This window comes from Euprymna scolopes, chromosome 11 (genome assembly GCF_053919585.1).
Source record: "Euprymna scolopes isolate OS-2025 chromosome 11, ASM5391958v1, whole genome shotgun sequence".
Lineage (NCBI taxonomy): Eukaryota > Metazoa > Mollusca > Cephalopoda > Sepiida > Sepiolidae > Euprymna > Euprymna scolopes.
This window is the reverse complement of record NC_136492.1, coordinates 18547613-18565363: the sequence shown is the minus strand read 5'-3', so window position 1 is coordinate 18565363 and position 17751 is coordinate 18547613.

Below are 17751 nucleotides of genomic sequence, written 5' to 3'. Positions count from 1 at the left end.
CTTGAATATTTATGATTACATCATTAAAAAAATAAATAAAATAAAACAAACACTCAATTTTTTTTTTTTCTTAGGAAATTATTTTTAAGCAAAATGCACTTAAAACGTTCAGCACTTTTTTGTTATAATAGCAAAATTAAAAACTCAAAAGATTGAATTTCAAGTAAAACCAACCATATCTACTTAATTGTCATGTCACAGTAATGGACATATCCAAAAATGATGAGGTAGAAAATTAATTAATAATGAAAACAGCTTTCGCACACAATTCGCAAAAAATTAAGTTTTCTAAAAAAAAAAAAAAAAAAAGAAAGAAACCAGAGAGTTTAACTTGTAACAAGGACGGTAATTATTTTCTAAAAGCTGAAAATCTTAGACCAGTTTAGCAAAACTCAATTTTTGCTGTCTCTGAGAACTGTTTCATTTTCCATTAATAATTATTGGTTTTCGTAATTTTTGGATATGTTTATTACTGCACGATAACATTGTTTTCATGTGAAATTCAATATTTCGAATTTTGCTATCATAATGAAGACGCACCTATTAATTTTATTTTGTTTTCAATTTACAAAAGGAAAAGAAAAAAATGGGGAAACAAAAAAATAATAAAATAAAATTTTTTTTTTTTTTTTTTAAATCCTGTAATAAGAACAACTTTGTGGTGGTAATTTATTTTTAGTAGGTCACACTCTTAAAATAAATGTTACAGATTTGGGTTTTGGACAATCACAAATATTAACCTAGTCATGTGTAGCCAACATAAATAAAAGGCCCTCCCATTAAAGTTACGTAACCTGTTGACATCACAGAATAAAGTACAATGGTCACGATTAGGTGATAAATGACTATTATGAAGAGTATTTTAAAAAGGATGCATTTATAAATTAATAATTAAATACACTTTTAAAAATGAAACTTCACTATATTTTCCCAGCAAAAAATACTTCCTTTATAACAGCATGTGTCCAAATGTCAAATAATTTAAGTTTTCGGAAAAAAAAAAAACAAATACGGTCACTTTTAGACCAGTTTTATAAATTCTTCAGCAATTTCTCTGAGAATTGAAGCAGAAAATAACTATCCTAGCAATAGCTGTCTATCGCCTAACCGTGGCCATTGTACTTTATTCTTCAGCAATTTCTCTGAGAATTGAAGCAGAAAATAACTATCCTAGCAATAGCTGTCTATCGCCTAACCATGGCCATTGTACTTTATTCTTCAGCAATTTCTCTGAGAATTGAAGCAGAAAATAACTATCCTAGCAATAGCTGTCTATCGCCTAACCGTGGCCATTGTACTTTATTCTGTGATGTCAGCAAGTCATGTGACTTTAGTGGAATGGCCTTCTATTTACGTAGGTCACTGTTGCAAGCTTTGTTACATGTTGTCTACTACATCAAGAAAAATAAAAGCAGTGGATGAACAACAATAAAAGAAACAACATCACAAAAATATTTATATTACAAACCGTGTGAATTTATTACATGCAACTGGTACAAGACTTGTTTATTAGAAAAAACAAGAACAGAGAAAGCATACAGCATGATGTCCCAAGTGAAAAAAAAATGAGATAGAAAAAGAGAAAGGAAGTTGATATCGCCACCTATTGCTTTAAACATGCAACTCTGAAAATAAGGGGCGATAACCGTATATGTTTAAAACTTGAGGACATTGTGTGCAAGCTAGGCTGGAATAACAGTTTGACAATATGTCTCTATAATCACACTCGACTAGGTTAATATACATGATCATTAAATTTTGTTATTGATCAGCTTGTATGGATCCTTATTTTATTTTTTAAGTCCAATTTAGATCCAACAAACCAATTTGTGTGCATTGTTTTTTTGTTTTTTTTTCTTACTCATCTACCTCACTCACCCAGAAATCCTGCCAAGAAAAATCTGTATGATGTATTTAGCTGTGACAAAGCCAAAAATATATTCCAAAAATCAGATAAATTGATGAAGTAGTTTTATTTTTAAATAAGAAAATCAAATTTTATGAGCTTCGATTCAGGAAGTAATGAAAGAAGCGCTTTTATTTAAATGTTTGCTGTTTTTATTTCAAGCACTGACCTCCAGTGTCTTCCTATAGTTAAAAAAACAAAACAAAAAAACAAATACCTTTTCTCATAATTGAGTTGATGTACCAAAATAAATTGGTTCTTTTCAGAATACCCTCATATTAAGACATAAGTTGAGATCCCTAGATGTAAGAGAGCCTTCTACTCCTGTAGTTTCTTCCTCAGAACCGCTAGACTTTGGAATTCCCTTCTGGGTTCCTGCTTCTCCAACTGTACTGACATGCAGAAGTCCAAGTGTAATGTGAACCGACATCTTGCTGCCTAACTCCCCACATAGTACCCCTGTAGCCCATGTCCCTAATAGTAGCCCCCCTACATCAAAGTGGGTGAAAATGTAATAAGAAAAAAAAAATTTTTAAGAAAATCAAATTTTATGATTATCCAAGAAGCGACTGCCTTGACCAACATTTTTGGGAAAAAAAAAAAAAAAAAATCTCAAAAAGCAAGGGAGATAACTCAAGATAATTCATGTTGTAATGCCTACAAATTCCTATTAATTGCATAAAAATGATTTTCTTTAAAAAACAAAGCAAAACTACTTGATCATTTTACATGATTTTGGGAATGTGATATTTTCGTCTCATCATGGGTGCATATATTATACAGATTTTTATGTATTTTTGTTTTTTAATGTAGGAAGAATTCTAATCAATCATTTTCTGATTTGAAAAGCATTTTCTGCAGTAAATGAGAGAATAGAGGGTCATGTTATCTGTTTAAATGTGTGCACCTTATTTGCTGGAAACTCTTTGACAGGAATTATTTTGGAATGGAAAATGTCCAGATTCTTGTTTTTATTGATCAATCAACCCAAAAATGTTTCGTATCAAATTCAGTTAATAAGAAAAAAAATCTGTATGATGTATTTGGTGTTTAATGGCTGCCAAATTATATCAACTGGTTTTGTCTGATTTTCAAATTGGTGATGGGGCGAATTAGTGTTGCATATTAGAACTCCCAGGCATCACCGAGTTACCTGAGTAAGAAGATGATTATTATAATTATTATTATTGTGTAGATTGAATTTGATTTGTTTTAAAGAGAAAAATGCGGACTGGTTCTGTAGACCACAAGCCAACTATAGTTAGTAGCTTTGGAAGAAGTTTTGTTGTCCAACACAGACGTTGATGAGCATAATGGCAGTGGAGCTGTTGTGATTGCAAAGGAGAATGAATAAAGACACCGCTAATCCAATAAGTGGAATTGGTCCCAAATGGAAATTATAGTATAAGAAGGTACCATATTGAATGAAATTTTGAAAGACAATAATAGGTACCTTGGTAATTTGGAAGAGCTGACCCATAGATATTGTAAGCAGGGGTTTTCTGTTTGATTCCCAAATATAGGGCATAATTTGATACCCTGCTGTCCAACATTAGTCCATCATGTTAATTTGTTACTATGTTGAGGCAAGTATTCGTCTGAGCTCCAATCTATAGTCCCTCCCTAGCCATAAACCACTATCGATAATTTCCCCAAATTTTTTATCTGTGCCTAAACCTAAACGTAGATTCCATGAACAAAGCTTCTTTCTTAGAACGGCACGCCTGTGGATCTCTGTTCTGTTTTCCTGCTTTCCAACTGACTACAATATGGTCATCTTCAAGTCCAACGTAAACAAGTTCTTGATGAGCCGTTCCCCTTAAGTAATCTAATTTACCAAATTTCCACTACTAACGATTACTATGATAGTGTCCCATTGACTATCGTACACTTTATCCTTGAGTGGCCTCTGGCCCTTGATAAGTGGTGACTCATATGTAAAAAAAAGGGGGGGGATAAAAAAGAAATGAAAAAAGTAAAAATACACAAGTTACGTACGTGAAGAAAAATAAAACGTTTTTAAATATTTTTTTGTCTTAAGTAGAAATAAATAAATTGGTTTTATTAATTTATTTGTTGAAGACTATTATCCTCATCTTTTTTAGCTGTTTAACGATGTTTCGGCCCACTATTCCTCTGGTCTTCGTGGCGCAGTGGATAGAGACGTTGAATCTCTACGGTTCCAGGTGAGCATTGTCTGAAGATAACGGTTTCAATCTTATCCAAAAGCAGGCCAGAGGCTTACTTGGCGAAAATGTAGCGAAACAACAATGATTACGGAAGGCAGTAATTGCTGAGGATACAATTATAAGACTCAGCATTCCTATCACATCGTGGTTTACCACCTGACGAAGGCCAGAGGAATAGTTGATCGAAACGTCATGAAATAACTAAAACAGATGAAGTTAATAGTCTGCAATAAAAAAATTAATAAATATCTCCTCTCAATAATGAATTCCAATTAAATAATATAAATTGGTTTTGTAATGTAACCAAAATTTAATCCTTGTGTGTACCATCCGGGCCTTGATAAGTGGTGACTCCTTTGTAAAAAAAAAAAATATATATATAGGTTTGAGGTGTTCAAAAGTCGGGACTAATGAAGACAACAAGGTTGTTAAATAGTGCATAAAAAGAGCAAAATATTTTTTTATTATTATTATTTGAGAGTAAACAGTTACATATGGTCGCTACAAATAGCTATCTATTTCAGTCAAAGAGACTTCCTCAGGCGACCTAGAACCTCTCGAAGCCAAAAAGAAAAAAGGTTTTTCTTTTTGACGTCGAGAGGTTCTAGGTCACCAAAGGAAGTCTCTTTGACTGAAACAGATGTCTATTTGTAGTGACCATATGTAACTGTTTACCCCTTATATATATATATTGGATGTTGTTTGCACAATGATTCAATCAATGTGATCTCTGGCCTTTCTATTGTGTTTTTTGTTGATCTAAGAATCTGCACAAAATTTTGAACCCTTTATTTAATTCACAAAGTTAGCATGTTCTTGTTCCATCAGCCACGATCAGGGAGATGTCTTAAGTAATTCGCAGTTGCATTCTTCGGATCAACTGTATTGAGGATTTGAAGCTTTAGAAGACTGTGGCTTAGAGCTATTACTTAGAACTTTTATCCGTTACGCCACAGTTCAACATGAAGATCTGTTATATTGTCTCTAATATAAAGGGTTGTGTGTTTGATTATCATAAAGGGAATCGTGTGTGAGTGACATGTATTTTCAGAACCTACCTCTGCTTCTTCGATGTTGGACCATCTGGAAATTTCTCATCCTGGAGGGAGACTTGATACCTGTTTTTGGATGAAGATTCAATCACTCCAAGACAAGGAATTAGTTCTATAGTTTTTATTTCACTTTCTCCAGATGTCCTGCAGAAGGTGGAAGTGAAATCTGCCTGTGTGGGTTCTTCTTCTACACACGTCAGCGTTCGTCCCTCCCCTCCCCAGTGAAGAGGGGGAGACAATGGGAAGCCGTCCGTTGTCTTCTGAGTCCAAATCAAATCTCAACGATTCAGCTAATCTGATGACATGACTCACACGCAATCAAATCAGCTGATCTTTTACTTCCGGTCAACGTGTCTACACTATAACTCACCTCTTCCTCTCTCTCTCTCCCTCTCTCTATTCCTTAACATTCTCTCTCTCTCTCTCTCTCTCTCTCTATCCATTCTCTAACAGATCCAAATTTCAATAAGATGCACCTGAAGAAGGTTGGAGGTTATATCGGCCGAAATTTTGTGAGAATAGCACTCAAGCTGAGGACAGTTGTCCAAAGAAACTAAAATCACAATTGCCAAGATGTTTGATTTTTGTTAATTTCATTTTTTATTTATACTTTTTTGATGTCGTCACATGTGTGTAGCTTTAATGTTCAAATTTTGGCTGGTGTTTTATGGCATATCAATCCTTTTGTAAAGACACTACCTATTCAGAACGATTCATTAGAAACCAGCTACTTTTTCGGTGCTTCTACATTATTGGGACGAAATTTCGGAAATCGTAATACTAAATTTCATATGAAAACAATGGTATCTACGTATTCCTCGTATTTTTAAGATGATTATATCCAAAAGTTACGAAAGTAGAAAATTATTATTAAAGAAAATAAAAAATAGAATTTGATGAAAACGATCATAACACAGGAAAGCTCAAAAGGGGGATAATTTTCCATTTCAATTAAAACGATGGCAGAAATTTTTCACCTGCTAACACGATAAAGTTTTTTTTTTTTAATAATTCAGTAATATTCAGGTAATTTCGACTGCATAATTTGGAAGCTACCATCGTAATTTATTAGAATTTACAAAAAAATCAGTAGAAACCATTGTTTTTTTTTATCTGAAAACTCCATTTATTGACTACAAAATTCCGTCCTAATAGTGTAGAAGCGCCACTTTTTCACTCATAGATTTGAGGGAGAGGGGTATTCATACCTTTCCCAATGATATGACAGTGAAAATGATCCAACTGGATTTGAACCCAATTTAGCAGATTCCATGTCAATATCCCTACGTGGGAATTTGCTGTACGCTCGAGGACCCGCTTCAATAGTAAATGGACGTTGTTAGAGCAACTATTGCTTAAGGTGTTTAAAAATTTTGTTAACTACCTAATAACTATGATTGGAGATCCTATTTTGGCTTATGTTAGAGACCACCAATCATAACCAAATTTTGTCGGTTGAGGAGATGGAGGTAGAGGAGGGTTATCCGATTCAAATTCACAAAGAAGTTGGCCAGCGCCATGGTAGCGGCGCTTGGAATGGTAGCGAATCCCAACTTAGTGTACACTGTTCCTAGAAGAGGGAGTTTATGAAGAGCTGCACCAAATATGACCTTGACCTTGAAAAATGGTGTGCATCATCCCTAAGTCGGAGATCATCATGACGTCAAGTTTGCTCATGATCGGTCCAGTGGTGTGGGCTGTAGGAGAGTATATGTACATAGACTATGACCTTGACGTTAACCTTGAAAAATGGTGTGCATCATCCGTAAGTGGGGGACCATCATCATGCCAGGTTCGGTCATGATTGGTCCAGTGCCGTGGACTGTAGGAGAGTTAGACACACAGACACACACACACACGCTACTATTTTATACAGATTTCTCTTGTTTTAATTTTTTTTTTTTTTCATTGTGATGGGGCATCCTATTCGATGCCAGATATTCACCCACAATTTCAGTCACTCTAACCAAGAGATCTTTTTAAGATTCTAACCGTTCCTTTGAGTGCAATTGTTTATATTTGTCTTGCGCTTGGTTTACTGGGATATTCGGCAGGTAGTTTTTGAAATTTTTTTTTATGAAATCCCGTTGCTCCCATAGCAACTAGAATGATGGAGATCTTAAGATTCCAGCTTCTTTTCATGTTTTACGTAAGACCTAGATATTTTGTTATCTTTTCTCAGCTCTCTTAATGAGATACTTCAACTAGGGTTGCTACTTTCTTCCTCTTGTTCCATACAATATATCAGGCTTAACAGCTCCATTTTCTAGGTATGGAGCTGTAGGAATTTTATAGTCAAAATGGATGGTCTATGACTTATTTCTAATTGTTCTTTCTAGTATATGCTCCCACGACTTTCTACTACACGAGATATTCAGCATTTTACAGATTTTCCAGTGGAGATATTTCCACACTCGATTGTATCGCATTATATAGTAGCCATCCACAGCAGAATTGTGTGTGTATGTACATGTATCTATGAATGATATACAACAAAATGTCATACTTTTAGTGTGTGTGTGTGTGTGTGTGTGTGCTTCTTAAGTCACCTAACAACATAGAGAAGCCTGACAAACCTGCTTAGCAACAAAATCACACCCCTTCACTGTTGAGATCCCTAAATCTTAAATGCCCAAAAGCTTTCGACTCTAATAGCTTCTTCCCTTGAACAGCTAGGCTTTGGAATTCCCTACCTGCTTCCCGGACTACTGATATGCAGAAGTTCAAATTTAACGTAAACCAACATCTTGTTAATCTTTCTTAGGCATCGTCCCAAATAGTAGGCCTTTACGTCCAAGTGGTGATATGCCTTGTTTGAGGGTGAATGTGAGGGAGTAAAAAAAAAAAAGAAAGAAAACAAGTGAAGCATGCATACCCCTCCACCCCCCCGTGAGTGCATAGTGAACGAGGCATAAAAAAAAATGACTAAGTTCAACATTTGAGTTCAGCACCATGCGAAACTGCTAAATAGATATACACAGAAAATTTTGAACAAATATGGTAAAATTAACCCAAAAAAAAACTAAAAGAGCCCCTGGGGCACACCCAAGAGTTATCGTGAAGTATGGACAAGCAAAATTATATAGAAATCAGTTAGTTACAACTTTTCAGAAAAGTTTTATACAAATCCAAGGCATCAATTTTTTTTTAATAAACACAAACGTATCAATTTTAGCCATTTTAACCCGAAAGGCTCCCGTAGGGGGTCAACTGGAGTTTTCCCAGAAAATCCGTTCTGTTACTTTTTTACTCATATCATGTTCAATCTTTGTGCAAAATTTTTTTAAATTCCAAAGCGTAGTTATTGAGAAAAGTGCGGACAGACAATCAGAGGAACGAACAAGGGTGAATTTACAGGTCCACCCTCCTTTTATTGGGGAACCAAAAATAAAATAATAAATAAAATAAAACTAATATAAAAAATAAAACTAATATAAAAAAAAACCTAATATAAAAATAAAACTGATATAAAAAAAATAAAACTGATATAAAAATAAGACTAATATATATATAAAAAAACTAATATAAAAAATAAAACTAATATATATATATAAATAAAACTAATATAAAAAAATAAAACTAATATAAAAAAATAAAACTAATATAAAAAAATAAAACTAATATATATATAAAAAAAACTAATATAAAAAAATAAAACTAATATATATATAAATAAAACTAATATAAAATAAATAAAACTAATATAAAAAAATAAAACTAATATAAAAAAATAAAACTAATATAAAAAAATAAAACTAATATAAAAAAAATAAAACTAATATAAAAAATAAAACTAATATAAAAAATAAAACTAATATAAAAAATAAAACTAATATAAAAAAATAAAACTAATATAAAAAAATAAAACTAATATAAAAAATAAAACTAATATAAAAAATAAAACTAATATAAAAAAATAAAACTGATATAAAAAAAATAAAACTGATATAAAAATAAGACTAATATATATATAAAAAAACTAATATAAAAAAATAAAACGAATATATATATAAATAAAACTAATATAAAAAAATAAAACTAATATAAAAAAATAAAACTAATATAAAAAAATAAAACTAATATAAAAAATAAAACTAATATAAAAAATAAAACTAATATAAAAAAATAAAACTAATATAAAAAAAATAAAACTAATATAAAAAATAAGACTAATATAAAAATAAAACTGATATAAAAAAAATAAAACTGATATAAAAAATAAAACTAATATATAAAAAACTAATATAAATAAATAAAACTAATATAAAAAAATAAAACTAATATAAACAAAATAAAACTAATATAAAATAAAACTAATATAAAAAAAATAAAACTAATGTAAAAAAACTAATATAAAAAATAAAACTAATATAAAAATAAAACTAATATAAAAACTAATATAAAAAATAAAACTAAGATAAAAACTAATATAAAAAATAAAACTAATATAAAAAAATAAAACTAATATAAAAAAATAAAACTGATATAAAAACAATAAAACTGATATAAAAAAAATAAAACTGATATAAAAAAACTAATATAAAAAAAATAAAACTAATATAAAAATAAAACTAATATAAAAAAACTAATACTAAAATATAAAACTAATATATATATAAAAAAAACTAATATAAAAAAATAAAACTAATATAAAAAAATAAAACTAATATAAAAAAATAAAACTAATATAAAAAAATAAAACTAATATAAAAATAAAACTAATAGAAAAAAACTAATATAAAAATATAAAACTAATATATATATAAAAAAAACTAATATAAAAAAATAAAACTAATATAAAAAACTAATATAAAAAAATAAAACTAATATAAAAAATAAAACTAATATAAAAAATAAAACTAATATAAAAATAAAACTAATATAAAAAATAAAACTAATATAAAAAACAAAACTAATATAAAAAAATAAATCTAATATAAAAAATAAATAAAACTAATATAAAAAATAAATAAAACTAATATAAAAAAATAAAACTAATATAAAAAAATAAAACTAATAAAAAAAAATAAAACTAATATAAAAAATAAAACTAATATAAAAAAATAAAACTGATATAAAAAAAATAAAACTGATATAAAAATAAGACTAATATATATATAAAAAAACTAATATAAAAAAATAAAACTAATATATATATAAATAAAACTAATATAAAAAAAATAAAACTAATATAAAAAAATAAAACTAATATAAAAAAATAAAACTAATATAAAAAATAAAACTAATATAAAAAATAAAACTAATATAAAAAAATAAAACTAATATAAAAAAAATAAAACTAATATAAAAAATAAAACTAATATAAAAAATAAGACTAATATAAAAATAAAACTGATATAAAAAAAATAAAACTGATATAAAAAATAAAACTAATATATAAAAAACTAATATAAATAAATAAAACTAATATAAAAAAATAAATAAAACTAATATAAAAAAATAAAACTAATATAAACAAAATAAAACTAATATAAAATAAAACTAATATAAAAAAAATAAAACTAATGTAAAAAAACTAATATAAAAAATAAAACTAATATAAAAAATAAAACTAATATAAAAACTAATATAAAAAATAAAACTAATATAAAAACTAATATAAAAAATAAAACTAATATAAAAAAATAAAACTAATATAAAAAAATAAAACTGATATAAAAACAATAAAACTGATATAAAAAAAATAAAACTGATATAAAAAAACTAATATAAAAAAAAATAAAACTAATATAAAAATAAAACTAATATAAAAAAACTAATACTAAAATATAAAACTAATATATATATAAAAAAAACTAATATAAAAAAATAAAACTAATATAAAAAAATAAAACTAATATAAAAAAATAAAACTAATATAAAAAAAATAAAACTAATATAAAAATAAAACTAATAGAAAAAAACTAATATAAAAATATAAAACTAATATATATATAAAAAAAACTAATATAAAAAAATAAAACTAATATAAAAAACTAATATAAAAAAATAAAACTAATATAAAAAATAAAACTAATATAAAAAATAAAACTAATATAAAAAATAAAACTAATATAAAAAATAAAACTAATATAAAAAATAAAACTAATATAAAAAACAAAACTAATATAAAAAAATAAATCTAATATAAAAAATAAATAAAACTAATATAAAAAAATAAAACTAATATATATATATATAAATAAAACTAATATAAAAAAATAAAACTAATATAAAAAAATAAAACTAATATAAAAAAAATAAAACTAATATATAAAAAAATAAAACTAATATATAAAAAAATAAAACTAATATATATATAAATAAAACTAATATAAAAAATAAAACTAATATAAAAAAAATAAAACTAATATATATATAAATAAAACTAATATATATATAAATAAAACTAATATAAAAAATAAAATTAATATAAATAAAACTAATATAAATAAAACTAATATAAAAAAAACTAATATAAAAAAACTAATATAAAAAAACTAATATAAAAAATAAAACTAATATAAAAAAAATAAAACTAATATAAAAAAATAAAACTAATATATAAAAATAAATAAAACTAATATAAAAAATAAATAAAACTAATATAAAAAAATAAAACTAATATAAAAAAAATAAAACTAATATAAAAAAACTAATATAAAAAAACTAATTTAAAAAAATAAAACTAATATAAAAAAAATAAAACTAATATAAAAAACTAATATAAAAAATAAATAAAACTAATATATATATAAACAGACTAATATAAAAAAATAAAACTAATATAAAAATAAAACTAATATATATATAAAAAACTAATATAAAAAAATAAAACTAATATATATATAAATAAAACTTATATAAAAAATAAAACTAATATAAAAAAATAAAACTAATATAAAAAAAACTAATATAAAAAACATAAAACTAATATAAATAAAACTAATATAAAAAATAAAACTAATATAAAAATAAAACTAATATAAAAATCAATAAAACTAATATAAAAAATAAAACTAGTATAAAAAAAATAAAACTAATAGAAAAAAACTAATATAAAAATATAAAACTAATATATATATAAATAAAACTAATATAAAAAAATAAAACTAATATAAAAATAAAACTAATATAAAAATAAATAAAACTAATATAAAAAAAATAAAACTAATAGAAAAATAAAACTAATAGAAAAAAAACTAATATAAAAAATAAAACTAATATATATATAAAAAAACTAATATAAAAAAATAAAACTAATATAAAAAAATAAAACTAATATAAAAAAATTAAACTAATATAAAAAAATAAAACTAATATAAAAAAATAAAACTAATATAAAAAAAATAAAACTAATATAAAAAAATAAAACTAATATAAAAAAAATAAAACTAATATAAAAAAATAAAACTAATATAAAAAAAATAAAACTAATATAAAAAAATAAAACTAATATAAAAAAATAAAACTAATATCAATAAATAAAACTAATATAAAAAAATAAAACTAATATAAAAAAAATAAAACTAATATAAAAAAATAAAACTAATATAAAATAAATAAAACTAATATAAAAAAATAAATCTAATATAAAAAATAAATAAAACTAATATAAAAAAATAAAACTAATATAAAAAATAAATAAAACTAATATAAAAAATAAAACTAATATAAAAAATAAATAAAACTAATATAAAAAAATAAAACTAATATATATATATAAATAAAACTAATATAAAAAAATAAAACTAATATAAAAAATAAAACTAATATAAAAAAAATAAAACTAATATATAAAAAAATAAAACTAATATATATATAAATAAAACTAATATAAAAAATAAAACTAATATAAAAAAAAATAAGACTAATATAAAAAATAAAACTAATATATATATAAATAAAACTAATATAAAAAATAAAACTAATATAAAAAAAATAAAACTAATATAAAAAAATAAAACTAATATAAAATAAATAAAACTAATATAAAAAAATAAAACTAATATAAAACAAATAAAACTAATATAAAAAAATAAAACTAATATAAAAAAAATAAAACTTATATAAAAAAACTAATATAAAAAAACTAATTTAAAAAAATAAAACTAATATAAAAAAAATAAAACTAATATAAAAAACTAATATAAAAAATAAATAAAACTAATATATATATAAACAGACTAATATAAAAAAAAACTAATATAAAAATAAAACTAATATATATATAAAAAACTAATATAAAAAAATAAAACTAATATATATATAAATAAAACTTGTATAAAAAATAAAACTAATATAAAAAAATAAAACTAATATAAAAAAAACTAATATAAAAAACATAAAACTAATATAAATAAAACTAATATAAAAAAATAAAACTAATATAAAAATAAAACTAACATAAAAATCAATAAAACTAATATAAAAAAATAAAACTAATATAAAAAAAATAAAACTAATAGAAAAAAACTAATATAAAAATATAAAACTAATATATATATAAATAAAACTAATATAAAAAAATAAAACTAATATAAAAATAAATAAAACTAATATAAAAATAAAACTAATAGAAAAAAAACATATATAAAAAATAAAACTAATATATATATAAAAAAACTAATATAAAAAATAAAACTAATATAAAAAAATAAAACTAATATAAAAAAATAAAACTAATATAAAAAAATAAAACTAATATAAAAAAATAAAACTAATATAAAAAAATAAAACTAATATAAAAAAATAAAACTAATATAAAAAAAAATAAAACTAATATAAAAAAAATAAAACTAATATAAAAAAAATAAAACTAATATAAAAAAAATAAAACTAATATAAAAAAAATAAAACTAATATAAAAAAATAAAACTAATATAAAAAAATAAAACTAATATAAATAAATAAAACTAATATAAAAAAATAAAACTAATATAAAAAAAATAAAACTAATATAAAAAAAATAAAACTAATATAAAAAAATAAAACTAATATAAAATAAATAAAACTAATATAAAAAAATAAAACTAATATAAAAAAATAAAACTAATATAAAAAAAATAAAACTAATATAAAAAAATAAAACTAATATAAAAAAATAAAACTAATATAAAAAAAATAAAACTAATATAAAAAAAATAAAACTAATATAAAAAAAAATAAATCTAATATAAAAAAAATAAAACTAATATAAAAAAAATAAAACTAATATAAAAAAATAAAACTAATATAAAAAAATAAAACTAATATAAAAAAAATAAAACTAATATAAAAAAAATAAAACTAATAAAAAAAATAAAACTAATATAAAAAAAATAAAACTAATATAAAAAAAATAAAACTAATATAAAAAAATAAAACTAATATAAAAAAATAAAACTAATATAAAAAAATAAATCTAATATAAAAAAAATAAAACTAATATAAAAAAATAAAACTAATATAAAAAAATAAAACTAATATAAAAAAAATAAAACTAATATAAAAAAAATAAAACTAATATAAAAAAATAAAACTAATATAAAAAAAATAAAACTAATATAAAAAAAATAAAACTAATATAAAAAAAATAAAACTAATATAAAAAAAATAAATCTAATATAAAAAAAATAAAACTAATATAAAAAAAATAAATCTAATATAAAAAAAATAAAACTAATATAAAAAAAATAAAACTAATATAAAAAAATAAATCTAATATAAAAAAATAAAACTAATATAAAAAAAATAAAACTAATAAAAAAAATAAAACTAATATAAAAAAATAAAACTAATATATATATAAAAAAACTAATATAAAAAAAATAAAACTAATATTTTCCTTATGTTCTTTGCGATGAAGTCTACCCTGTGTTGGGTCCCTACATATTAAAGACTACGTTACATAGTTAGCTATAAAAGCTGATTCGATTACTTGTCAGGTACATGCTGTGTGTGTTCTTAGGACCTTATTATAATTGTTGACACACCAGTTATTGTTAGATCACCAAAGTTAAGCAATGTTGAGCCTGGTCAGTACCAAATAGGTGACCAATTGGGAATACCAGATAGTTGCATGTAGGACGACGTCAACACCTCCCTGCAACAAACACACACACAAAAAAAACATGTTGTTATCTATGGAGACAGAGATGGGGCTGCTTGTGAATTTAATATTCCATTGACATTCCTTCCTTCAACCTGCCTAGGGTGAGTACCTATGACTGGCTGAATATTATTAGCGTCCACACTTCTGAGCTCAGCCTCCTTTCTCCTACATCTTAACTGACATCTCACGAACCTGTTGAGACCACTCCCCATTTATTGTACACTAAAACGCAGTTCTTAAACCCCATCTCGTCTTCCTGTCGTGATCAATAATTGTCATTCTTTCAGAATTCCCACACACACAGCAGTGTCCCCTAAATACGAGGTGCCGTCAATAAGTTTCTAGACTTTTATTGACAGCTGAAACTCTTGTCCCTTTCAAAGTAATCTCCTTCGGCTGCAATGCACTTGTTGTACTGTTCTCACTACTTCTGGAAGGCCCCATGGATGCCATCTTGTGCGAGCGTGTCAATGACTCATCACAGCCTCTTTCATCTTCTCAATTATCTCCTAACAACAGCCTCTAAGGTTTTCCTTGAGCTTAGCGAATAACCAAAAGTCACAGGGAGCAAGGTCTGGACTATAGGGAGGGTGAGGAACTGCCTTGATGCTCATCTTGGTCATGATAACATCTTTCTTTCTGATTTTCTCTGAACACCCTTCGGACAAACTTTATGCAAATTTTCCACATCTTCAGTTCCTCGCAAATAATTGTGTGTACAGTTCCCACACTGACATCAAACTGTGCACTTATTGTCTCTATAGACACACGACGGTCTTTATCCATGAAATTCCTTCTTTGGCCAATCAACTCTGGTGTTCTGACTTCCTTACTCCTCCCACACCTCTCATCATCCCTCACATACTCCTGCCTTCCTTGAATCTCTTATGCCACTCAAAAACTGATACTCAATGGTCTAAAAGCAGTCTGAAGCATTCCATACGTTTCTGTGGAATTTTTTCCAAGTTTAAAACAGAATTTTATTGCATATCGTTCTTCCAAGGTGTCCTTACATCTAGAATGAATTTTTGAAATTTATCACCTGTGACAATCAGGTTTTAGCAGGGCATATACCAATTCCTGCTGTAGCTGTTCATTTGAACCTGAAATCATAAAAATTGGTCGGTCATCTCATAAGATGTATAGCAATAACATTGAATTTTCAAGAGTCTATGACAATTTTAAATGCCTGTACAAAAAAAGTCTGGAAACTTAAGGAAGGCACCTTGTATATTTACCCCTGGCTAAAAATCCTAGATGTCCAGTTATTACTCAGCTGTGCTGCTTTTTTAGCAGCTTTCGCTAACGTTAAAGAGCTGATGAGCACTATTGAAGCAACAACGACACGCAACTATTGGTAAATAGAATTGCCAACCTATAGTACCTAACATGGCGACTATGGCACTATCAACCGAATGACAGACACCGGCAGCTCTGGAGGTACCACCCAAGGCAACAAGAGAATAAAAACTAGATCAGTAGGTGCTAAGAAACTCTGCAATAAAACAGCCTGTCAGCAAGGAACGAAAGCAGTTTGAAAGAAACCCGGAAGAGGTTCCTCTTCCAGGTGTGATAAAAAACCTGAATGATGAAAAATGTTTGAGCAACCATGGAAAAAATTTGATTATTTCATCATAAAAAGTAAAATAAAAAGGCGCTTTTCTCCTTTTCATAAAGAAACAGAATTAAAATAAAATAAAAATAAAATTTTAATTCATAATTTCTTGATCGAATGCTTTTTTTTTTTTTTTTTTTTTTGTACATCATTGTAATTTATCCCTCTCCTCACAATTAGGAAAACCAAATGGTATGACATCATACCATTTGGTTTTCCTGATATTTGTTTTTATATTTTGTTTTCTATCAGTCCTTTTTATATGAAGAAATGAACTGAGAAGCTTCCAGGTCGACTAGCACCCTCACAATTACTTTGCCTACCCACTCCCTCTTTTTAAGCCTTCCTGCTCTCATTGGTCCTTGGCGAAAATTACCATTTAAAAAGAAAAAATAAGCTAATGCCAACAAAATCTACTCCCTTCTTCATCGTCTCTCTCTCTCTCTCTCTCTCTCTCTCTCTCTCTCTCTCTTTCTCTCTCTCACACACACTATTGCACACATAAACTATGATCATTAAACTGGAATAATTAATTTATTTTGTTTATATTTTTTGTTATTTTTTGTTGTCTCCCACCCCTTGTCCTTGTTTTAAGAATTTGTTTTTATATTGACAAAGCCATAGAAAGTTTATAAACATTCCCCATACAGGGTGACCCATAAAAAACAGGCCCCGGCTCTAATTAGGCTCCCTTTCTTACTGTTTTTGTCTGAATGAAATGAAACTTTAGTCATAACTAGTTTATTATATTCAAAACATCACATCAAAACACCAGGGTCTTTGGCCTTTTTTTTTTTTTTTTCTCCGTTCTACAGCATATGTTCTAGATGGCGTCTTTTGTTTTTTTGGGGAGGGGGTCACCCTATATATATATATATAATAGCAGGCCACCCGGC